Source organism: Euprymna scolopes, chromosome 33 (genome assembly GCF_053919585.1).
Source record: "Euprymna scolopes isolate OS-2025 chromosome 33, ASM5391958v1, whole genome shotgun sequence".
Classification (NCBI taxonomy): Eukaryota; Metazoa; Mollusca; class Cephalopoda; order Sepiida; family Sepiolidae; genus Euprymna; species Euprymna scolopes.
In genome coordinates, this window is record NC_136514.1 from 73,596,431 (window position 1) to 73,623,514 (window position 27,084).

At 33.3% G+C, this 27,084-nt stretch overlaps 1 protein-coding gene and 1 pseudogene across 2 annotated transcripts in view; both read left to right on the plus strand.

Moving 5' to 3' along the window:
- Positions 1–27,084, plus strand: part of LOC145258296 (uncharacterized) — a 944,200-nt gene that overhangs the window by 811,668 nt on the left and 105,448 nt on the right. The gene's annotated exons all lie outside the window — the stretch shown is intronic.
- On the plus strand, positions 12,974–13,090 carry LOC145258581 (5S ribosomal RNA; annotated as a pseudogene).

Below are 27,084 nucleotides of genomic sequence, written 5' to 3' on the forward strand. Positions count from 1 at the left end.
TGTCTGGACTGATTATTTTATTAAAAACACACCCATCAATAAACTCACATTTCATCATTTTTCGTAATTCTGGGATACGTTACTCATTTCGACCATAATTTTTATAATTAAAACAATCCCTATAGCTAGCTCTCTCTCTCTCTCTCTCTATCTTTCTCTTTCTCTTTCTCTTTCTCTTACTAAAATAATGACTTTGATGTATTGACTGGGCTGATTATTTCATTGCAAACGCACTAATGTGTTAAATCAAATATTATCGACGTCATAATTATTGGACATGTTACTAATTTCGACAATAGTTTTTATAATTTAAACCATCGCCCTCTTTTACTAAAAAATAACCTTGATATATTGTCTGGGAACTCACATTTCATCAATTTTTATAATTCTTGGATATGTTACTAATTTCGACAATAATTTTTCATAAGTTTAACACACCTTGCAGCCTCACCCTTACTAAATAATAACTTTGATATATTGCCTCGGGATCATTATTTTATTACAGATATACCAATCAATTAACTCACATTTCATAATTTTTCATAATTTTGGATATGTTACTAATTTCGACAATAATTTTTTATAATTAAACCCCCACATTATGTCCCCCCTCCTACTAATATAATATTTCATTACAGACAGACCAATCGAGTAACTCACATTTCATCATTTTTCGTAATTCTTGGACATGTTACTAATTTAGACAATAATTTTCATAACTTTAACCCACTATGTCACTCTCCCTTACTTAAATAATAACTTTGATATATTGCCTGGGCTGATTATTTCATTACAAACACATCAATCAATTCCGGGTATTCTCATAGTATATATGTTCCACCTATCTTATCCAATTCCGGATGACGCCGCATATTCTGCTAGTATATATCTTTCACCTATCTCATTCGATCCCGGACGACACTGGGTGTTCTGCTGGTATGTTTGCCACCTATCTCATTCAATACTGGGCGACGCTTTCTGCTAGTATATATTTGCACTTTTCTCATTCAAACCTGGAACTGACTTCATGTCTGCCACCCAACTATTAAAAATATACATGAAATAAAGTAATGTTTAAATCGTAAACTGTTTCAGTAATGTTTAAAACATAAATTGTTTAATGTTTAAATCGTAAACAGTTTCTGAGACTGATTTTATATCCCCACCCCACTGCTAAAAATATACGTGAAATAATGTAATTTCTAAATAGTAAACTGTTTCAGCCCTTTCCAAGACTGACTTCATATCCCCCACCCCACTGTTATAAATGTACATTAAATAAAGTAATGTTTAAATCATAAACGGTTAAAGTACTTTCCGGGACTGACTTCATATCCCCACACTACTGTTTAAAATATACTTGAAATAAAGTAATGTTTAAATCATAAAATGTTTTAGCTGCTTTTCGAAATTAATACATAAAAACAGTACCACGGTTAGAGATTAGGCAACCATTGCTTCAACATGAATTTCTGAGTGTAGTATCAGTCTCAGCATTGCAGTGACTTACCCTCCTTTTTTTGGTCTTGGTTAATGTAGGAGAAATCCTTTATTACTGATACAATTTTTATTTTTGTTACTGACCAGAGTGCCCCTTTTGGGGAGCTGGTTTCCCCCAAAGATTTTTAACCGACCTTATGTCCAACTCTGCCCTTGTGGAGAGGCAAGTAAACAAAAAAAACATAATCAGAAGGGACATTTTTCAGGGCATCTTATAATTAATCAGAAGAGACATTTCCAGTGCGTTTTATAACTAATCAGAAGGGACATTTCCAGGGCATTTTGTTATTAAATCAGAAATTATTTTCCCAGTTACTTTTGTAATATTATAACTTTGTTACATTAAACATAGTACCTATTTACAATGCCTCCCCACGGGACAGATTTAGACACCAGGGTCGTTTTTTAACGTGGAGAAAACGAACAAAAATTGTCTTAGTCGTAAAGGATTTGTCCTCCACTGGGAGAGAAGAAATTGAAATGTAGCATCTGAGAAACAGATACTACACTTTGATCTTGGCCAAAAGGTCAAGAAGAACAAATCATTTTTATTAGCTTTGCATCAACAGCGACACCAATTTTTTTGTTAACACACAAAAGAAGAACACACACGCTATCGTATTAATATATAGATAATGATAAACAAAAATTACGTCCCGGAAAAAAAAAGGGTAACCGAAAATAAACAAAGCGTAGATAATTCCCTCGTCGTTTCGATAAGCGAAATAATTAAATGCAACAGAATCGCTAATAGAAAGCACATCTTTTATATATACACAGAGTGACCCCAAAAAAGTGGGCCCCAACTCTAATTAGGACCCGTTTCTTAGTATTTTGTCCGAATGAAATGAAACTTTGCTCATAACTAATTTATTATATTCAAAACATCACATCAAAACACAAGGGTCTTTGGCCTTTTTTTCTCCGTTCTACAGCATATGTTCTAGATGGCCTCTCCGTTCTACAGCATATGTTCTAGATGGCCTCCATTTAGCTTTTGGTTTTTTTTGGGGAGGGGGGTCACCCTGTATATATATATATATATATATATATATATATATATATATATATATATGTGTGTGTGTGTGTGTGTGTGTGTGTGTGTGTGTGTGTGTGTGTGTGTGTGTGTTGAATATATATATATATATATATTTATATATATATTACTATTTCATTTAATCACATAAATTAATATCCTAAAGTATAGATCTATGCGTAAACTTTAAGTATTTACTTCAACAATGCTCAATACGTAGGTAGAGCTAGGTAGTAAGTTATAATATATATATATATATATATATATATTATAACTTACTAATATATATATATATATTATTGCAATCATGACAGGAAGACCCGTTTTGGTGTTCATGATACAAAGTGGGAAATGATAGTGGCATAATTAATAATAAAGCAAAACACATGAAATAAATATTAAGGTATTCATTTCATGTATGTTGTTTATATGAGCATAAATAAGTATTGATATAATTTCACACCTCTACATCCTACAAGAGAAGAAACTCACAAAAAGCAAAAGTTATGGGAAGTTATGTCCACCTTAATAATTGTCATCATCATCATCATCCTCAGTAGTAGTAGTAGTAGTAGTAGTAGTAGTAGTAGTAGTCACTGGGAGTTTTCACACAGACCATTATCGAAGATTTCTCTCTGTCAACAACCTGTGATGTTCTCTGGAGTCTGAGTGACAACAAGCTTTCTAGATTGCCAGTACTCTCCACCTCTTTAATTTGCGTTATCGCAACAACCGATGCTTGTGGAAAGGATGAATATAACCGGGGTGTCATTGGTTGAAACACTTCTTTAATTTTTTCAGACTTGGAAGTTTCAGACAAAATGTATATTTTTCAATTGAAGTTTAAAGGCATATTTAAAGATATTACTCAGGAGAGAAACTTGAATGCCTATTACACATTAACCCTGAGTGTCTAAGGTGTCTATTGAAAGGAGTTTGTCAGGACAACCTGTCATGAGGATACTTATCGCTACAAGTAAATTCTGGTTGTATATTTAAAATCACGTAATATTCGCAGCCAAAATAAAATCTATTTGGTACGGCTAACTCAAGTAACAGCACGAAGCTGGATACTCCACCAGACAAGACGAATTCTTATCCTGAAATCTTGTAAGACCAAGAGACCACAAGAAAGATATCCTCTAATATATTTAAATGGTTGATTGGGGAGAGGAAGATTATACTCCCAACTTATTTATTAACTCAGTGTTTGATAGGTATAGGGGAACTTTAATGGAACATTCGAATATCTATGTATTTCATATAGAGATCAAGTTTTAGCACCAGTAAGGTTTGTGGAGTTTCATTTTTGAAAATTTCAACTGAAGTAAAATAAAATTGCAAAGAAATTATTTTTTGCCTTTGAACCAAAGGAAAAGAATAGGTCACCAACACTTCCACGCGCCCCCGTCGTAAAGACGAATATCTCGTACACCTGCGTTGGTGTTAATCTTTCGTAACGGTATTACTGTTACTCAGCATTTTTCCCTCTGCTCCCTATCTACTCTATCCCACCTTTGTAAATGTTCGTTAAAAGGTTGGCCAGGAGTTATCGTTCCGTATGAATTTTTTTATTATGAATGGCTTTCTACTCTAGTCGTTGTTTTACTTCATAGACTCACAAGACAACTTTCCACCATACCGCGATGCATTCCACAATGGCATTTTTACTATATGGTAATGCTACTGTGCGCTTTTTCATAAGAAAAACCCCCGTGAAAGTATTTTTAAATTAAATTTTAAATGTATAGCATCAAGTATCACTCTTCTTTTTCTGTTCCTGAACCAAAGGAAAAGAGTAAACCTACCCCACGCGCCTTCATCGTAAGAAAAAAAACATCGTGAAATCTCGTGCACCTGCGTTGGTGTTAATCTTTCGTGACGTTATCACTGTTTCCTGACATTTTTACATTTTTTCGCTATCTACCCCCCCCCTCTTTATAAACGTTCGATAAAAGGTTAGCCATGAGTTATCGTTCCTGATAGATATTTTTTTATCAATGACAGCTGGGATAAATTAAAAATGAAAGGGAAAGAAACTATCACAAAAAAATTCCTAGTTGCTATCTCTTAAATGCGAAAGCAACCGTTCTCTTCATGGCGGTAAGTTTCTTCCTATTAACTAAATGCCACATCCACACATCCACGTCTCCACACACACACACACACACACACACACACACACACACATATATATATATATATATATATATATATATATATAATAGTTGGTAGAGAAAAAGAGGATTTTATTAACATTTTATAATCGATCGCTCTGGTAGATTTTCCCCTAATCTAAAATATATATAGTCATTCACATACAGTACTGTTTCGTTGCATCACAATTCATCAGTGCGGTTAGACTAGCACCTTTCCCTAGCTAAGAATTGAGCCTAGAACTATCGCATTGAGTTGCCATTTCCCCCCATAACCCCCAAATGACCTCAATAAATGTTTATTTCAAACAAACATTCGTCATCACTTTTATAGTGCTCAAGTCGCATGTCTTTTATTTTACAAACAAGGAGCGAGCCTCTCATTTACAGCCAATTAAGTAGTGGGTGAGATTTTTTACGTCAGTACTCTATCCAAAGAGGGGGGTAATATATCCAAAGAGGGGGGTTCAATATATATATATATATATATATATATATGAGCAAACAGTTAATAAAACATGTTGAAAAACACTTTGAAATGAGTTAAAAACATATTTAATCTAAAAAGGAAACGCTAGATAAGTGGATAGTCCTTATTCCGCGGAGTTTCGAAGAAATACTTTCCTTCTCATCAGAGGGTAGGAATTAGCAAAATGCGGGATCGGATTTTGCATGCAAAAGTATTTGATGAAACAACAAGTAAGTCAAGGATCTTACTTGAAAATAAAAAAAAAGTGAAGCAGAAGGAATATGGTGAAGAAAAAGATGATTACATATGAATGGACAGTCTGGCGGAAGATAAATAATCCGGTGACGGTAAAATCCAAATATGTAACTTCAAGAAAGTTAATTATTTTATAAGCTCTATCTCCTATTTGGTTTTATCGAGCTTTTACATCTGGCTGAGATAACTTTATTAATGTCAATTCTGTAATATTTATAATATACTTTAATTTTACCATCTTGAATCATTTTGGTAAATTTAATTGTAATTTTTATTATATATATATATATATATATATATATATATATATATATATATATATATATATATATATAATTATTTACTATAATAATTATTAAATACCTACAGACAATAGTTTCGTCCTTTCGGGAATCATCGGGGTAGGGTGTCACGATTAACACCAGTGGATAGATTCGATCCCGGCAACAGAAGCCGTACCTGGCTTCATTAGCAAGGACCCAATCCTTTCGGCTACCGTTAATCGCAAGAAATGCTGTTGAATTTAAACATTTATTTTTAAAATATTTTTTAACGTCTGTCAGAGTGATCTAATCATTATATGATGATCTGTGCATTAGAGCTAAATTGATCGACTTTTTATTTCAACTGAAAGTGGCCAACGGTAAGAAACGAGTTTCTTAAAGGGGCTGACATAATTATTTACAATAATAATAATTAAATATATATATATATATATATATATATATATATATATATATATATATATATATATATAATGTTCGTGATCCTCTATGTAATGCTCGTTGAGGGGGGTACGTTTATAACATATATATATATATATATATATATATATATATAATGTTCGTGATCCTCTATGTAATGTTCGTTGAGGGGGGTACGTTTATAACACACACACACACACACACACACACACACACACACACACACACATATATATATATAGCTTCAACAACAGTTCGACAAACGTGACGAATAACATCTGACAACCAGTTCTTCACGGGACGAATAAACATATTTCTGTGGGGAGGGGGTTATATTCAGGCGTTGCAAGCTTATCTCTGCCCTATCGTTATTTTCATGGCAAGTGCTCATCTGAGCTTCAATCTGTAGCCCCCCTTGCCAAACTTTTACAGAAACAATTGGTTTTCTACAACCACTATAAACAGAAGCATTACGGAAGCATTACCTTTATCAAAAACATTACAGGTAGATTACGCGAGACTTATAAATCTGCCCCCATATATTTTGTTCTTTAGTCCTTACATTCTATAATGTTTCTGATAAAAAATGAAATGATTTGCTGTTTTCTCGTCTTGTTTTGGGTGGATTGTATTAACGATTTTCAATCCTCTCATAATATGTATCAACATTTTACTGTTAATCTACTAATCTCATTGATCTTTGTCAACGGGTGTTTTTGTAGGCTTGAAAGTTGTGATTCTTTGATAAAAAGATTTTCATAGCAATCGCCTCAGACAAGGCGTGGAGCCACTTGATGAACGGATATAACAAAAACGAGAGCTGATTATGGCAAAGTCAGTGGGTCCCTATTGACTTTAGTCTTGAAGAGACCAAGGTTGTAGATAGGAGGAAAACAGTCAACGGGAAGGGAATTCCACAAGCCTACAGAAAGAAGCTACTAAGATAAAAAGCTGTATTCCAATGAATTATCAGCTCAGTGAATTGGTGAAGACTACTAGAGCAACGAATCAAACGAGCTGAAACAAAGGAAACGGAGAATAGATTTGACAATTCTGAAGAAAACATGACATAATAGTATTGATAGAAAAATCTTAGACTAGCAACATCACGTCTGTGAGAGTGAGGTTGAAGAGAAGAAGAACGGGCAGGGGTCAATCAAATTACAGATACGTTTCTGCATTTTAAAAACCCTTAAATGGGATAGAGATTCACCAGCCGAAATATGACAACAGTATTCCATACATGGTCTGCTAGTAGAATTGTAGAGATAAAGAATAGCCTCGGGTGTCAGAAAATATTTAGAGCGATAGAGAGAATCAACTTTACGAGAATCAGAAAGAGCAATGGATCTAATATATGGAATCCAAGAAAGATTTGATGTGAAAGAAACGCCAAGAAGTTCCAGAGTCAAATTTTCTGCGATAGTAGAGTCATCCGTGAAAATTTCAAGAAGAAAGATTAACGAGATGAATATTAATCCATCCATCCAGCGCGGCCGTAGCCAAGATTGAACTCACTACACGAGTGTGTAGTGTAATTCAAATCTTGTCGGTAGCTGAATACTTGCTGCTTCGCCAGGGCTATCAAGGGTATGTTTTATCGTGACGCTATCACTAGATGGAGTGCCACCACGGCTTAAGAGAGTCTCATCTACCCTCGAGAGAAAGATAAACCGCGCCAGTTTCTCAACCTGGTATTTTTTACCTCGCGGTACATACAGCGCCTCGCTTTCCTAAAATGGTCACCCATTTGGTACTAGCCAGGCTCAACGTTGCTTAACTTCGTGATCTGGCGAGAACCAGTGTACCAATGTGATTGTGCCGTATATGAATATTATATGAATATTGACAGAATTCTACAAAGCAGGTCATTTTGTACGCCAAGTCAACTTGTAAATCAGCTGCATATTTTAATTGATTCGATAAAAAAAAATAGACGAGAAGTAACAGAAAAGAGCGTTGTATCATCAATATAGTTGTTATTAAATCAGTTGACGCAGTTACCAGGTGACTTAAGAACAATATGAAAAACTACTGAGAAAGAGTTCCTACAAATCTTTTAACCTCATTAATTTCCCCCTTCGATCTCTAAAACTATCCGCATCCTTTTCTAACCATTACCTGATTACGCCTTTATTTATTTACTTTTTTGGAAAAAGTTTCACGCCGGAAGAGATTTTCTTCTTTTTTTCTTAGTAGTTCAATGGAGTTCCGGATTGATTAGTTTTGCATTTCGAATGCGTTTCAAATTGTTTAAACATTATCGATCTTCCATTTTCAAGCTCTTTTGTAGATGCGACAAAGCACCTCTATTAGGTGCTTTGTCGGTTAATCGAACGGTCTAAGGTGTTTTCCGTTGATCTCTCGCGCTTACGTTGTAAATAACATTTTCGACACACTTAAATTTGAAATAGCATTTTATTCAATCTCTCATGATTACGTATAGTTTGGCTACCATGCTTAAGTTTGAAATAGCATTTTTTTTGTCTGTCATGATTCAGTTTGAAATAACATTTTTGTCGATCTCTAATACTTAAGTTTGAAATGACATTTTTGTTGGTCTGTCATTATTATGTTTAAATAGGATTTCTGTCGTTCTGTCATGTTTAAGTTGGAAATAGTATTTTTGTCGTTCTCTCATGCTTAAGCTTAAAATAGCATTTTTTGTCGGTCTATAAAGCTTAAGTTTGAAATAGAATTTTGATGAATAGTCATGATCAAGTTTAAAATAGCATGTTTGTTGGTCTGTCATGTTCAGATCTGATTGATGAAGTCTGTTTTGTTAATCTGGCACGCTTTAATTTGGAATATCATTTATATTCACGCTTAAGTTTGAAATTTTGTCGGGGCCTTTTTTGTTGATAAGACATGGCGAATTAAATATTATGGTACCCATTCGCTGCACAGTTATGAATTAACAGGGATTAGTAATTACTGCCTAAATTTAACCAGATTAACAATTAATTTGACATAAAGAACTCATTCTGTCAATTGGTTATAACTTTTGCCTGTTAACACACTAAAAGGTCTAGTATTTTTATATGAATGTGTTTATAGTTAATCTGTTGATCTAATAATCAAACTAATCGAAGACTAAGAATAAGCACCTTCGATCTGATGTGTTTATAGACACTAAAAGTTCTTGAACCTTTTTCTTAAACTCATTATTTAAATGCTCTGCCAATTTTAGGGCATCCAGGCTCTAAAGCATGTTCAGAAGATGGAAACTTCCAAGTAACACCGATCTTTCCCTGTTTATCCCGGCTATCTTTCTAGTTATCTGGTAGCAATTCACGACAGTTATTTGGTGTATGTTTGCACTTGCAGCCGCTTGTCAGTCGGGATTCCGCTCTTGATACTCAGTTCAGCAGTAACTCGATCATTTTGGTGGCCTTGTACCTGCCAGGCTGAGAAAATCGTTCTGGGTAGTCCTTGGATGTCTATCTTCCCAGGCCTTGCCTCCCGCCTTTCGGGTGAAGTAAGTTTATTGCTTACTGCCTGAATGCGGGCGGGGCTGCCCAGGTAATTTTTTAAAAGGTTGAAGTTCTCCTCCTTTAGAGACGCTCGCTTGATTCTCCTCATTTTTCGACCTTGTGTCACATTTTCTTGCAGTGGCATGAAAGTAAAAAACAGCAATGCTGGTTAAAGAAACGTGCTGTGAAAATTGCACAACTCTTCAGATCCCTTGCGTATTCCAATCTTACAAGGAGTATCCTTTGTCACTCGAGTCTGAAACAATACATTTAGAGTTTTAATGCTAACTGCGATAAATCCTTTTTTTCCAGATTTAGAAATTCGTCAATATTTCGAATAAAAAATCTAATTGTAAAAAACCATTACAATTCAAAAAAACTACCTGCTGGAATCGTGTATATTTACCGATGACATCACACTCTATTATTGACAAGAGGGCAAATCAAACGCACATATCCAAAACAACCGTAAAACCCTTAGAAAATCATATGCAGTTATAGTGGATGAGGGACAAAACTAATACTCCCATGACAAATTTTCTTTCTTTTAAACAATAAGAAACCTTACCAACCACCGATCGCCATGGTTGCAAGAACCTTCCCGAGAGTCCGACATTGAAACTCCTCAGCCTAAAAGTCATAAGTATCATGAATTTGAATAAATTCATAGAAGGTGTTGCTAAATCTGATACAAAGAAAGCAGGTTCCCTCTACCGAGCTAGAAAACTTCTTATACTTATTAGTATCATGTATCTATAACGCCATCGGTCGGCCATCTATTGGTGCCACACCTGGGCTGGTGGTCAACAACTAATCTTCTTGTCTTCGATAGGATGCAAAACATAGAATTCCTAACCTAATAAGCCCGGCGTTATATACCAACCTCCAACACTTGTCGTGCTTATTATGCAAGTACTCTCCCATCGAAATACTCCGACTAAAATAATGCATTTCCCCCCCTCTCAAACCGGCTAGTAGGAATGTAATGAATAATGTATATGTTATTCATTCTCTCTCAGCCTCTCTATCTCTCTCTTTATATATATATATATATATATATATATATATATATCTTTATATATATATATATATATATATATATCTTTATATATATATATATATATATATATATATATATATATATATATATAGGGTGGCCATAAAGTCACGCACCAATCGAACATATGGAGCAATTGTAATCCTTGTAAAGAACTTTGAATTCGAATAAATATTACTACTATAACCTTTTTAATTTTTTAACTTTTTTAATTAACATTGGTGCGTGACTTTGTGGGGACCCTGTATATATATATATATATATATATATATATATATATATATATATATATATATATATAGGACTATCCACTTATCTTGTGCTGTCTTTTTAAAATTAAATATGTTTTTAACTCTTTTTAAAGATGTCTTTTAACATGTTTTATTAATCATTTGTTCATATATATATATATGTATATATATATATATATATATATATATATATATATATATATATATATATATATTATAATAGAAAAATTAGAAAAATGCGACCTGGAAAAGAAAGGACAAGATATTCTAGTAAAAATATACTAAATTTATAACTTAAAATATTGCAACATTAAGAATTGATTATATAATGTTATAAATTGAATTTTTTTTAAATCCTTAATTCTGCAATATTTTAAGTTATAAATTTATTATATTTTTACTAGAATATCTTGTCCTTTTCTTTTCCAGTTTAAAGAACTAGTCCTTTTCTTTTCCATGTTTTAGCTTAACCATATTTCTTTTCGTGCTCGAATTTTTCTATTGTAATCCATGATTTTACCAGGCTTCCAATAAATTCACTTGTTCTTTGTTTAATTTCAGTCTCATTCCTTGGCCACTATAAACGCATATGTAATAACAATGTACGACACTCGTCTGCTTTCAATAAAATCCACCAATTATCTCCCTTTATGCTTTCATTCTCTCTGTTTCAGTTGTCACTTCTCTTTTCGTGACAGCAGTGAATTAGTAGCAACAGTAGTCACTGAAGCGACGTAGTTACTATGGAAACCAGTCATAAAAAGCGTCGCTCACCTCCTTACATATTTTTACGTTTTTGAATACCAGAAGATTCATCATAACTTTTGTTTTACTGAACGGAAATTGAAATTTTTTTCACAATATAGCTGAGAAGGTGATCTATAAACTGTAATAATAGTTTGAAATTTGGTCGAAAAATGAGTGAGCGGTGAAGCTTTAAAGCAGATTTAAATGACTAAAACTGCCACATAACCATATATTCAAACACAGTAGTGTTTGAATGATAATATGTGTGTGTGTGTATGTGTGTGTAAAAAAAGAAAGAAGGAGGGAAAATGAACAGAAGTGCACGAATAAATATTTTTACAACAATATTCATTTTTTGGTAATGTTCCTAGAAATCTGCATACGATCGTTTCAGAGACTACTTGGAATTATCAATACTTTCTTATCTTTTGTAAATGTGCAGTTCGTTTCCTCATTATCACAAAAATTCTTTCACCAAGATCACAATTAAAGGTTCATAAAACGCATCAACACCTTAAACTTTTTATAAAGATTTCAGATTTATACATAAAAAAACAGAGACATATTCTCACCAAGTCTTTATTACGGAGGTGACGATCGTGCAATGGTTAACGACACTGCTTGACAACCTGAGTGGGCTAAGTTCGAACCTAGTTACAATTAAACGAAGTAGGGAACCTCAAGTGGCTCTTCCACTTATTATCTGATATCATTTTAGAAAAAATTCTTAAAAGAAAGATATCGGGGAAACGAATGCCAACAAAAATCATTATGTATTATGCTAAACAATGAAAGCAACAACAGCAATCCTATCAGTGATGAAGATGCCTCTAGTTATTGGTAGCTAGCTGTTCATGCAAAAAAATAATCTCAGATTATATATATATATATATATATATATATATATATATATATATATACATATATATATCAGAATAATGCAATGCAATAGATCTACTAGTATAGAAATCCAGTGATTATTGGTCTCACAAAATATTATTGGCTCTAGTATTTTATAAAGTCAATCCCAGGTAATTAAAAAATTGCTCAATATACCAGATAGAGCAAATAAATCATAATTTAGTAGTTTCAATTTTATGGCGTGAAAATCTAGAGTTTTTATTATATGCAAGTCAAAGAATACATTTTAATAAGTATATCTCCTTAACCTATAGGTTTTCGATGTTTACCCATCTCCTCAGAGGAGAAAATATTAGCAAATATTATAATGGTTTATATCTAATTTGCTAAATACAATAAACATAGAAAATTCACACACACACACACACACACACACACACACACACACACACACACACATATATATATACGGCATAATCACGTTGACACACCGGTTCCCGTCAGATCACCGAAGTTAAACAACGTTGAGCCTGGCTAATACCAAACGGGTGACCGTTTGGGAATTCTAGGCGCTGTATGTGCTTTCCGCTTATCTCGGCATTGTTTCCAGTCGTCCTGAACCTCCACTTGCCACTGGTATTCAACAATGTCGATTCAGGAGAGGTGTGGTTGAAGATTGCGCAACTCTTGCCACAAAAATTTCACGCGCAGGCACCCTTACCGTGGGTATCCATAGTCTGTCAAGACTGAAGGAAGCCTTTTAAATTTAAATATATATATATATATATATATATATATATATATATATATATATATATATATATATATATATATATATATAAAACAAGGAAGTTTACGAGGTTAATGCAAGAGTGCCCAATAGTGAGGTAGACTAGGGTGTATACTTTATGTGTTTTTACATAAACGGTAATATGTGCCTACAGAGTCGTGAGCATGTTTCGGTTAGCTAGTTACCAGTAACTGGAGACCTTTTCATATATATCTATATATTATATAAAAAGAAATTTGTGTGTGTGTGTGTGTGTGTGTGTGTGTGTGTGTGTGTGTGTGTGTGTGTGTGTGCTCGTGAGCGTTCACTATAGATTTGGAAACGAGTGGGCCAATTTTTTTTTAATTTCACGCGACGTGTTCTTCAGTAGGTTTTGTAAACTACAATGTATTGTGGACAAATTTACTGCGGGAAGGCATGTGAAACTTTCACCCAGTACACTGCGGTGGGGTCTGTAACTAGAGCAGGCAATCAAAATGGGCGATTTCACCGATTTTGATAACAATAAAAGTATGGGTTGGTGGAACATTTGTTGATCCTCATTCAATACAAGGCAACGCCGGGTCTCCCTACTAGTTATATATAAAAGAACAGTGTGTGTGCATGTGTGTGTGTGTGTGTGTGTGTGTGTGTGTGTGTGTGCGTGTGTGTGTGTGTGTGTGTGAAATTTTACGCGAAGGTAGTTGATATGTCTAAGACTGTTCTTATTTTGGTTTTATATCGGAATGCGTCTGCTAAGTATCGATAATCATAAAATCTGATTAAGGAAGTCCGATTTTGGCCAAAGTTATCACTTTTATACAACCTAACACTACAAGTGTATTTGAGAAGTTTGATCACCGCACAAGCAGAAGGCCATAAAATCAACGATAGATAACAGTATTTCTACCTAAACGCGTGAATTAAAACAGGTGCGCGTTCGAAATGAATGTTTCTTTTTAGAGCACAATTGAACGATGATACTTTATATTTGGTTAACTTTAATTCAAATGAGTATGTAAACGTTATTTCACAAAGTAAACAGTTCGTTCTTTCATAAAACAGGGGCGCGTTCGAAATAAATGCTTATATTTAGAGCATAACTAAAACGTGAGACTTGACTTTTTCATTTTAAACTGTAATGCAAGCCACTATTTACAGATAATTTGATAATATCAACAGTAGATTCTCTACAGTGCAATGTAGACTGCAATGTATTATGAACTAAGTTATTGTGGGGAGGCATGTGAAGTTTCCTATGTGGGGAGGTCCCTACCTAGAGTAGGCAATGAATCCATTTGATGAAAAATGGGCGATTTCCCCGGTTTCGATAATAATAAAAGTATGGAAGAATGCAATCCCAGACAACGTCGGGTTTCCTTGCTAGTTATTAAGAAAAACACTTTATCCGATTATGTAAAATGGAGATAATTATCTGATTCATTAATCCGCTCTTTCCCGTCTTGTCCCAAAATCCAGTATCCTGTACATTCGACCGTGGGAAATGGGGCGGTCAGTGTTTTGGGTTGAATGTATTGATCGTTGGCCGAATTTACATTCGTTATTAATGAAGCGGCAGAATGAATGGTTGGTAAAAATATTTTTTTTTTTCAATTTTGGAGACGATATAAATAATTTGTTTAGTTTTGCGATGACGTCTGGTCGTTTATTTTTATTTTGCTGACAGAGTTCTTGGCACACACACACACGCATACACACACACACACACGCACACACACGCACACACACATACACACATATACTATCTCATCTTCTTCCTCTCTGATTCGATTCTGTATGTTTGTTAATCTGCCCCCCCCCAATCTCTCGATTCAATTCTTTGCGTTCAATTAACTTTGGAAATTCGTGCAACATGGCATTTTCATTTGAGTACCCATGTCTGCCTCTTTTACACTCTTTCTTTATTTTTATTCGTCCTTTTCTATTTTTCTCTTTTTTCATCATTTTATTCTTTTTTCCTTCTTTTTTTTTTCTCCCTCAACTTTATTTGTTCCTTCCATTCTTCGTTCTCTTCTTCTTCTCCGTCTCTTATTTTTTCTTTTCCTTCTTCCTTTTCTTGCTTTCCCCTTCTTCTTCTTCTTCTTCTTCTTCTTCTTTGCCTTACTTTTCCCCTTCGCCTTTTTCTTCTTTTTCTTCTCCTTCTTCGTTCTCTCCCCGCACCACCACCAGTCATTTCTTCATCTACCTCCCGCTCATCGTATCTTTTCCCTTTTTTATCCTTTGCTTTTTTCTTTCTTCGTCATTTCCTCTTCATTTCTCTTGCTACTGATGATGAATTTATTCGATTGTTTTTAATCCTTTTTTTTTCTCGCACTTTTCTTTGTTTTCTTATTTTTCGTTTATTCATTTGCTTCTTTTTTTTTTCCTTCTTTCTTCACACACTTAATGCAGTGACGTAATTCTAAGTGCGCACTATTCCCATTGTTTTCGAACTAAAACGTTTATTTTTTTTCGAACTCTTTTCCTAAATTATTTTCCGGAACAATTGTAAAGCTTTTGTGTCGCTTCGTTTACCTTGACAATCCAAATGTAGGTAATTCTTCCTTTCTTTTTTTTTTTTTTTTTTAAGACGCCATTTTTGTTAACCTTCTCCCTATCGCCCCCCCCCGTCTAATTGTCATCAACATCGTAAATGTAACAGTAATGAAAAAAGCAACTTTTATGGCATGCACAGAAACGGCAAACACAGTCTAAACATACATGTAAGACAATCAACGAGATACCAAATAAAGGCCTGACGACGTTTGAATCTACAACAAACATAAATTTTCTACAAGCTCCCTCCGTTCGGATATTTCTTCTAATATAAATGACAAGTGGGAGGATAGTATGGCTAGAATGACCATGTACTACACTACTCTCCCCAACAAAGCAAGTGATAATATATAGGAAGAGGTTCAGTAAGGGTGGTGAGTCATAAACGATACAACACGTGTCTGTAGATAATAATTTATATATACGAGGGGCGTGCAATAAGCAATGCCCCTGACCCATTCCCATAGCAGTAGAGCAACGAAACTTGGCACAATTATTAGTCTTTCTCTACATAGGAACCGCCCAGAGTTATGCATTTCTCCCATCGTTTGATGCAGCTCTGGAGACCGTTTTTATAGAACACCCCAGGTTGGTCCTCCAACCACGACGTGACTTCAGAAATCAAGGCTGCATCATCTGGGAAATGCTTTCCTTTCAAAAAACAACTTCATGGCTGGGAAGAGGTGAAAGTCAGAGGGTGCAAGGCCAAGAGAGTAGGAAAGATGGGGAAGCATTTCATAACCACACGCCCGTGCTTCTGATCTGACGACATGCGAGTTGTGGACTGGAGCGTTATCCTGCAAGAGGAGGGTACCTTTGCTGATTTTGCCCCGTCTCTTGATTTTGATAGCTTCCCATAATTTCCTCAAAAGTGAAGCATAATAGGCTCCTGTAATTGTGGTATTCTTTGCCAGGAAATCTGTCATCACTACTCCGTCCTGGTCCCAGAAGACTGTGAGCATGACCTTGGCAGCGGAGGGCTGCACCCTTGCCTTCTTTGGAGGTGGTGAGTTCAAGTGCTTGCACTGCATTGACTGGGCTTTGGTCTCTGGATCATAGTGATGGACCCAGGTTTCATCCTGTGTAATCAGTCTTTTGAAAAACTTTGACTCATCTTCTTGGCACATCTCCAAATTCATCCTCGAGCGCTCGACGCGTTCTCGATTTTGGAATGATGTGAGCAACCTGGGAATCCATCTGGCAGACACCTTATGCATATGCAAATGGTCATGAATGATAGTTTCCACAGACCCTGTACTAATCTTGACATCTTGAGTTTTTTGCGAATAGTAATGCGCCGATCTTCCAAAATGGCAGCCTCAACTTGACGGACAGATGCCTCATCAATGGCAGAAGGAGGCGACCAGGTCTGGGAGCTTTTTCCACAGACCTCCGGCCATGTTTGAATTCACGATGCGAGCGTTTTACAAGGTCATATGATGGGGCATTATTACGATAAGTTTCTTTCATTTCATCAAAAGTCTCCTGTGGTGTGCGCCCTTTCAAATACAAAAACCGGATCACTGCTCGACATTCAACAGGCTCCATTTCACACCTGACTCAGTTCAAACACCTGTAAAACAGAAACCACAATAGTTCAGAGCTGTAATTTGCCACATAACCCGTAGAGATATAAATCGTTGCATATGCAGAATTTCAGCTAGATCAGACAACTGGAAGAGGGTCAGGGGTATTACTTATAGTACGCCTTCGTATATATATATATATATATATATATATATATATATATATATATATATATATATATATATATATATGGGGGGAGGGTATTAACGGTCACATGTCTATCTGTCTGTCTGTCTGTCTTTTCAAACTATCTTAACCAAAACTAAAAGTCGCAGAGCGGTGCTAGAGGCCTCAAATGATTGGATTTTTGACGGACCATTCTTTTATGGATCTTTAGCTGGTTAAAATAGTTTTTAAAAGAGTAAAAAATTGAACAAAATTCGTTATGCACATCGTACATTCATCTTAGTTTGCTTTTAAGTTTTAATTATATGCGTGTCACGTTGGTACGTTGGTAACGTCACCAGCTTTGGATGCTTCGGTTTCGATATATATATATATATATATATATATATATATATATATATATATATATATATATATATATATATATATATATATATATATATATATATATATATATATATATCACTGTCTGTCTGACGTAATGAACATTTAAATTAAAATGTTTAAAATTCAACGTTATTTCACACGGTTAATAGTAGCCGAATGGATACGGCCTCCGCTAATCGGGCCAGAGATGTCTCGTGTCGCGGGGTTCGAATCGTTCGACTGGTAGTAATCGTGACACCCTGCACTGAAGAATCCCGAAAGGATGAAACACTAGTGTCTGTAGGTATTTAATTATTATAGTAAAAAAATAATTATATATATATATATATATATATATATATATATATATATATATATATATATATATACATGAAGCTTCCCATCTGATGTCATCACATGGTTGAAGGGAAAAATTATTCCCAACTCGCTCTACCATATAAATAATTTAATTCGTTTAAACTTATCGCAAACAAAATAAACTTATAAACCGCTCGTGCATACGCACATTAATTAATTAACTAGCAGGATTTGTGGAAAATCCACAGGGGACTCATTCATATGTAATATATTGATGTTGGCATTCTGTAGATGTTCGGTATAAATGAAGACGTTATAATTGTTCTAATATTATTGCAGATATTTTTGTTAAAACTGCAAAAGTATTTATCTAAGCTAGCACTAACGCGTTGTAAAGTACGCTTCAATATGATATTTTAATTCTTGCAGCTTTTATATATATTATTATAGAGTTAATGTTCTATCGATTTTTATATGTTATAAAGTTGCGATGTCAAAAATAAAAAAAAATATATTCGTTTGACTTGGGTCCATTAGTTTGAATCGAAACCGAAATAAAAACTTATGAAAAAAATATATGTATATATATAACTTGAGTTCCTTCAGCCATAATCGAAGCTGAAACCAACACTTATGAAGAATTCTTGATAAAATTATTTATAAAAAAAAATAGATGATTTAGGTGCCATCAGCTATAGTCGAAACCGAAACCAAAACTTATGAAGAATTCTTGATAAAATTATTTTTAAAAAAACATAGATGATTTAGGTGCCATCAGCTATAGGTCGAAACCGAAACCAAAACTTATGAAGAATTCTTGATAAAATTATTTATGACATTAAATAGAAGAACATAACAATTAAACGACCCGGATGTAAGCGTGACACACAAAATAACACACACGCTATCGTATTAATATATAGATTAATTATGTACACACAAACGCACATGTGCATATATAGAGAGCGACAGAGAGAGAGGGAGTCCAGTTTAAGAATGTAGTCGTTGGATATAATCCATAGAATATCCACGGGGTTTACTAGTGCCTAATAACAAATAGAGCTATTTATATATTAATATTTATTTATGCAGTCAGGATTTACTACAGGAGTTACTAAACTGGCATGCTTTGATCTATAATAATTAATAATTAAAATCTTATATCATCACGTCAAAAAAATAATGCCTAACGAAAAGACAGATGATTTTGCCTGGTGAGATTTTAGTTAGTAATAACTATAGATCGAGACATTGTCATGCTAGTGTAACAAGCTTGTACATTCTGTATTAATAAATATATATGTGTGTGTGCGTGTGTGTGTGTGCGCGTGTGTGTGTATGTGTGTTTAAGAAGCATTTTTTTCTGTTAAGCATATTTCATGAAATAAAATAGACGTTTCGTCTATTAATTATGTTTTTTATCAGTTCCAACTTCCGAATAACGGTTTTCACTTCTTGTATATACTGGCTGATGTAATCGCCATATTTCTGTTATTAAATATATATATATATATATATATATATATATATATATATATATATATATATATATTGTTTGTATCCGTTAGAAGCGCTGAGTGAAATATGAAGAATAAAACATGTATAAATACATTTGAAGCCAACAAAACTGCAACGCGAAATTTTTTATAAAATAAACGGGTGTTTATTTTTAAAGAAATATATTTCGGAGTCAGACTCCTTTGTCAATCTTTTTTTCTCTTCTTCCTCGACTTAATGTAGTGGAAGATATTTCGATGAAGAGTCCACGTGATGTTGTTAACTGCGGGGTTTTTCAAGGAAGAAGAGAAAAAAGAAAAGATTGACAAAGGAGTCTGACTCCGAAATATATTTCTTTAAAAATAAACACCCGTTTATTTTATAAAAAATTTCGCGTTGCAGTTTTGGCTCCAAATGTATTTATTTATTATTCTTCATATATATATATATATATATATATATATATATATATATATATATATATATATATATATATATATATATATATAATTGCTCAAAACCAGTTAGATTAATCTATCCTTGTCTATGAATCCAGAAAGATGTGAAAGTACTTAAATTTACAACAAATGTGTGAGTGCGTTCCCTAGGGACTCTAAAACGGTTGAGCCGATTTTTATGGAATTACACACGGATGTATTTTATGTGCCTGGCAATGTTTGAGGGTTTATTTATCGGAATGTCATCAACAAGAATCGATGATCGAAATAATCCGATAAAGGAAGGAACAGGTAATGTTGATCAACGTTAACACCTTACACAGTTTAATATCACAAGTGCATTTCAGAAGTTTTATTATCACACAAGCCAACAACAAATAAAATCAACAGTAAGTTATTTGATATGATAGAAGCGCGTTCGAAATGAATGTTTCTGTTTAAAGCACTATTTAACAATGATACTTGACCTTTCCATTTTAAACTTAAATTTAATTCATTATCACCACACAAGCAGTAAGACCAGGCATATAAAATCAACAGCACATTCTTTGATATGGCAGAGGCGCGTTCGAAATGAATGTTTCTATTTAGAGTATAATTAAAGCATGATACTTGACTTTTGTATTTTAAACTTAAATGCAAACCATTATATATAAAAACATAATTTTATCAAATAAATACTAGATTCTCTGCAGTGCAATGTAGACTACAAGGTATTGTGGACTAAGTCACTGCGGGGAGATATGTGAAGCTTTCTCCCGGTGCACTGCGAGTGGTCTCCAACTAAAGCAGGCAATCATTCAATGTGATTGAGAAATGGCCGATTTCAGTGACTTTTAAAACAATAAATAGAAGTGTTAAACATTCGTTAGTCATCATTCAATACCGGGCAACGTCGAGTCACTCTGCTAGTGTTTGTATATAAAAGAAAATTAATCAAATATATATATATATATATATATATATATATATATATATATATATATATATGACCATAAGCTTCGTAATTGAGAAAGAAACGGCAGAATGTGTCGGTTATATGCACCATGTAAGTTGTCCAAAATGGTGTTTTAATAAGGTTTTAAACATCTGATGAGTACGTGACTAAATATGCAGCAATAACATTATTTTACAGACTTGTTAGTCGCCTTACAAACCATATTATTATGGATACTTTTTTTAAAGTAATAAATAACTCATAAAACTTGATGTTTGGAACTACGCTATTGTGTATATTTCGGCATGTCCTCGTTGATGCAGATGTTATTAAAAAGCACGGGTTGGGGAGTGTTTGTTTTGTTTTTTTGTTTATTTCTTTTTTTTTTTGCGTGATCATTTTCTTTTTTACCTTTTCCAATCTCCGATATTTTTTCTTTTTATATTGTTATCAAAGTTGCATAAGTTGGATCCATATGCTTGTTTTTGTATAACGAGTGTTTTCGACTGGAACATTTCTGTCATTGTCAGGGAGAGTATGTCACTTAGAGTCTTAAAATTATGTTTTTTAACAAAATTACATTTGGTATTACATGTGTTAAAATTTAAATATTTTGTCATGATCCCGTTTTGGCGTGATTTTATTAGGTTGACAATTTTTAACAGGGAGAGGTTAATATTAATATTTACATTGTGTTAAATTTACAATTTTTTTTTAATATATGCATATTATTAAGAATTACGAATCTAAGCATTTTAAAATGTTCCAATTGCATTCATAATTTATATTATTTATTTGAGGTTGTTTCGTTTTATGTATAAAGCTTCCGGTATTTTTAGTGTTTTTATACAGGGTGTCCATAAAGTCCGTGTGCACTTTAAAAAATTTATAACTTTATTTGTATTTGCAATAGAAATCATCTGTAAAATGGATTTGAAAGTAAATTTATATTTTTTAAGCTTTTATTGAAATTTTATTTAACTTTCCACATGCCCATCATGCATCATTAGCAATACAAAGGGTAATACGATTTTGCAGTTCACGAAAAACATTTGCCAAATGATTTATAGTAATGCCTGAAATCACATTAGTAATTCTAGCTTTCAAATCTTCCAATGAACTAGGTTTGGTTGCATACACAATTGTTTTCACATGTCCCTATAAAAAATCTTCTGGAGTCAATTCTGGCGAACATGGAGGCCAATGAAATGGTCCACCCCTTCCAATCCATCTGTTAGGAAATTCCGGATTCAGAAACTGTCTAACACGCCGAGCAAAGTGACAAGGAGCTCCATCTTGTTGAAACACTGTATCATCTTTCAAGTTTCATTGTTCAAGTTGCGGAATAAAGTAATTCTGCAACATATCTAAGTATCTGTCACTGTTAATAACACGATCTTCAAAAAATACGAACCTATGATTCGATTTATTCCCAAAGCACACCACACATTAACTTTAAGAGAGTCCCTTTCATGTTCAGCGGTTTCATTTGGGTTTTCAGTTCCCCAAATTCAGCAATTATGCCTGTTGACCTTGCCACTAATGTGAAATGTTGCTTCATCAGAAAACAGTAAATTACTCACAAATGCATCATTATTGCAAAGTTTTTCATTGAACTGGTGACAGAAAGTTAGCCGTGCATAATAATCCTCTTCTAACAACTGTTGATGTAATTGAATTTTGTAAGCTTTCATATGAAGTTGTGCCCGCAGCATCATATGCACAATAGACTTTGGCAGCCCGAGCTCCAATGATGCCCGTCTTACAGACTTTCTTGGACTTGCAGTAAAGGATTCTTCTATGGAAGCAACACTTTCGTCACTGACACATGGCCTTCCAGACCGTGGTTTATGATGGACAGAGCCTGTCTCTTTAATTTTTTTTCATCCATTTAACAATGGTGTTCCTATAAGGCGCTTTTTTATTTTATTCAATTCTAAACTTTCTTTGTACAGCAATAGTAGATTTCAATTCAGCCAACCAAAGGACACAGTTTACTTTTTCCTCAATTGAAGCCATGGTATCAAATTGATTCTGAAAAACAAAAGAAAATATTTTTTACTTATTTTTTACTTATCTAAAAATTGTTACGAATTCTGTGGTGATAAATTATTTAATAACTATACTTAAAACTAAATACATGAAACTTTATAACATTTTTTACAGATTATTTCTATCGCAAATATAAATAAAGTTATAAATTTTTTAAAGTGTACACGAACTTTATGGACACCCTGCATTAATATCGCTTTGTAGGACCTTTTTATTTTCGACCATGATTCTTAGGAATTTGGAATAATGGCAGTGCTGTTATATTGAGCTGGAGTCGGAGAGGTGGAGGGTTAGCCTTTCTGACAAAGTGTTGGTAGTGTGGTCAATATAATAAGCAGTGTTAGAGATACATTCTCCTCGCGAGCAATTAATTGATAAATTACATTGGGTTTTTTCTAGTAAGTTATTGTTGCGAAGTGTTGTTGTTGATTACAAAGTCGCTTGTGGTTATTTTTATATAAGTTTATGATAAACTTAATTTTTTGTTATTTTAGGGAGATACGTATCTGTGAATTATATTTTTTAGAACATTTTTATCAGTTTTTTTTTAGTTTTTATGTAGCTGGTTGCGGTAAAATATGTAAACCGGTTGAAGATTATTTTCTTGTTGAATATTAGTAGCTCGATTTAATTTGCTAATAGTTAGTTTAATTTGTTTATCGATACGAGAGTTTGGGAACTGGATGTTGATTGGGACCGGGTTTTGCTTGTTTTTTTTTTGTTTGTTTGTTTGTTTGTTTTTTGTTGCTTTTTTACCCCCCTCTAAAGAATACTTTTTTGTTTTAAGAAATCACTTTCATGCGATGTGTGAAAGTTTTTATTATTGCGATTTTGTAACGAAACGGACATTCACTTTTGTAATTTAAGATGCAGGAATTAACGGGTGTAGGTTTTTTGAACACGAACGTTATGAATTCATCGTTACTGGAATCGATAAGAACGTCCAAAAACAGGATTTTGTTATTAGTATTTAGTTCATAGGTAAAAGCAAAAACGGAATTAGTTTGAAATGTATTTTATATAGAAACAGATGACTTTAAAAAATCAAACTAATTCATACAATTAATATTATCAACAAGCATTGATATATCATCAAAATATCTAACGTAAATACAAGTTATTTTGTTGAATTGAATATTTCATTTTCAAGATTGGCCATGTTTAAAATTGTCAACCCATTTAATAAACACGTAGCCATGACAATATATATATATGTATATATATATATATATATATATATATATATATATATATATATATACTAGCAAAAGTACTCGTCATTGACTGGGTTCAAAAACAGCCTACAGAAAATGGACTCTGATTTATGAAAGTATGATAGGTTATGAAAAGGAAGGGATGTAAATTTGGGTTGAATTTTGGGGTATCAAAACCAAAGCAAAATATGATGAAAGTAAAAATAAAATAGATAAACCCCATAATTTATTATACCATACCTGTTCACACTGAAACACATCACAATATTCTCTGGATCTATATTAAAAAAACCTTGTTAAACTTTGTGACATATTTCCATTCTAATTATGTTTCAGTTTGAAGAAATATGGTATAATAAAATAGTCATCAATAATGTTTATCCTGTTGACATTATTGATGACTGTATTTTCAAAAAAGGTTTCGGATTTTAAATCCCGTAAAAAGTTTGGACCCTTGAAATGCCCGGTTTATTTAAAATTACCGTGGATTGGGGAAAAGAGTAATAGACTTTCCATACAGATTCGCAGAATTATTTACGACTGCTTTTATTCTGTGTCCTTGCGTTTGGTATATACTACGAGACCTGCTTTTCCGTCTTTTCGCAAGGATAGTTTGCCTTACATCCAAAATAGCAATATTGTATATCAATTGAAATGTCAGCGCGATGCGATGCTGGTTATGTTGGGCGAACATCCTTCCACCTTTTAACTCGTATAAACCAGCATGTTCCATCGAAGATCAGACAAGGGAGGATGGAGTCTGGTGGTATCCCTCCTTCTGCAGCCTTGGACTCTGCTATTGGCCAGCATTTGGTTGACAAACCGTGCTGTGCCGATAGATATAAAATAGAATGGTTCGAGGTGCTACATAGAGCGGACTCCAAAAACCATTTTAAAGATTTTGGAGGCCGTCTCTATTGCGGTACGTCAGCCTTCTTTGTGCCGGCAAAAGGAAACATCAAACGCATTGTTTCTCTTTGGGGAACTTTGAATCTTTTCTCCCGTTTTTTTTTTTTTCTCCCTCGTTGTGCCAATATTTTAATCGTTTTTTAAACGTTAATAAATTTATTTCAGTGTCCCCCGTACTTTTGGCACATTTAATAAGTTCCCCATTAGAATTCTTTATTTTCGACACAATATTATTTTGTACGCTATCGATTTTCTCCTGATGAGATGATAGCCGAAAGAGCTCTTGAGAAACTTCCACTTATTATTTTCAGAACAATATATATATATATATATTAGTGGTCTGGCAAAGCCAGGCCAGAGGGAAGACAACCAAGCAAAAAGAACCCTAAGCAAAATTCATCTCAAAGCAGCAAAAGTAAAGCTGGCTTGCCAGGACACTATATACAAATGTAGGCAAATTTGGGCATAGTATATGGGTTTTAAAATATAGGGTTTTTTTTACCAATTGTCATAAAATTTTAACCATAGAATAGTATTATAATATTCAAAAGATTTCAATATTCAATTTGGCTAGGAGTATATATATATATATATATATATATATATATATATATATATATATATATATATAAGAGCAAATAGTTAATAAAACATGTTAAAAAAACACTTTGAAAAAGAGTTAAAAAACATATTTAATTTGAAAAGGAAACACTAAATAAGTGGATAGTCCTTAATCCGCGGAGTTTCGAAGAAATACTTTCCTTCTCATCAGAGGGTAGGAATTAGCAAAATCCGGGATCGGATTTTGCTTGCAAAAGTATTTGATGAAACTGCAAGTAAGTCAAAGATCTTACTTGATAACAAAAAGTGAAGCAGAGGGAAAAGGATGAAGAAAAAGGTTATTTCACCTGAATGGATAGTCCGGTGAAATGTAAAGTATCCAATGACGGTAAAATCCAAAATTTTAAATCCAAGAACGTTGGTTAATTTTCCACTCGTACGAGTAAAATCCAAGGAAATCGTGTAATTGGAAGATGGTCCAAAATAATCCAAAAGGCCGAAATACGTGGAATAATTCACAAATAGGTACAAGGAAAAGAGGAAAGAATTCCAATAATATTATAAAAAGAAAAATAAGATATGCGTTAAACTCGGCTGCCGAGACAAGGTGTAATTAAGAAAAATGAGTGAAGAAGATGAGAAAAAAGAGAAAAAAGATTGAATGGTGATTGAATAAAGTATATATATATATATATATATATATATATATATATATATATATATATATTGCTACGAGTATATATATGTATATATATATATATATGGCTACGAGTATATATATATATATATATATATATGGCTACGAGTATATATATATATATATATATATATATATATATGTATATTTGGCTACGAGTGTGTATATATATATATATATATTTATATATTTGGCTACGAGTATATATATATATATATATATATATATATATATATATATATATATACATATAGATAGATAGATAGATAGATAGATATACCACCCTTTTTGGTAATTTTATAAGTTCTAAATCTCAGGGACTATTGAACAGAATTTAACAAATGAAAAAGTGTTAGTCATTCAAAGACCATAACTACAGAATCGCCATGTATTTCAAAAGAATTCTTAAATATACTGGTCGCAGATCTGTTCTTAGGAATCCGTCGAGCAAAAATCGGTACATTTCAGTGGCCTATTATGTACAAACTGTGAGATTAGTCCGGAGTAATCTTTATCAAGCTTAAAAAA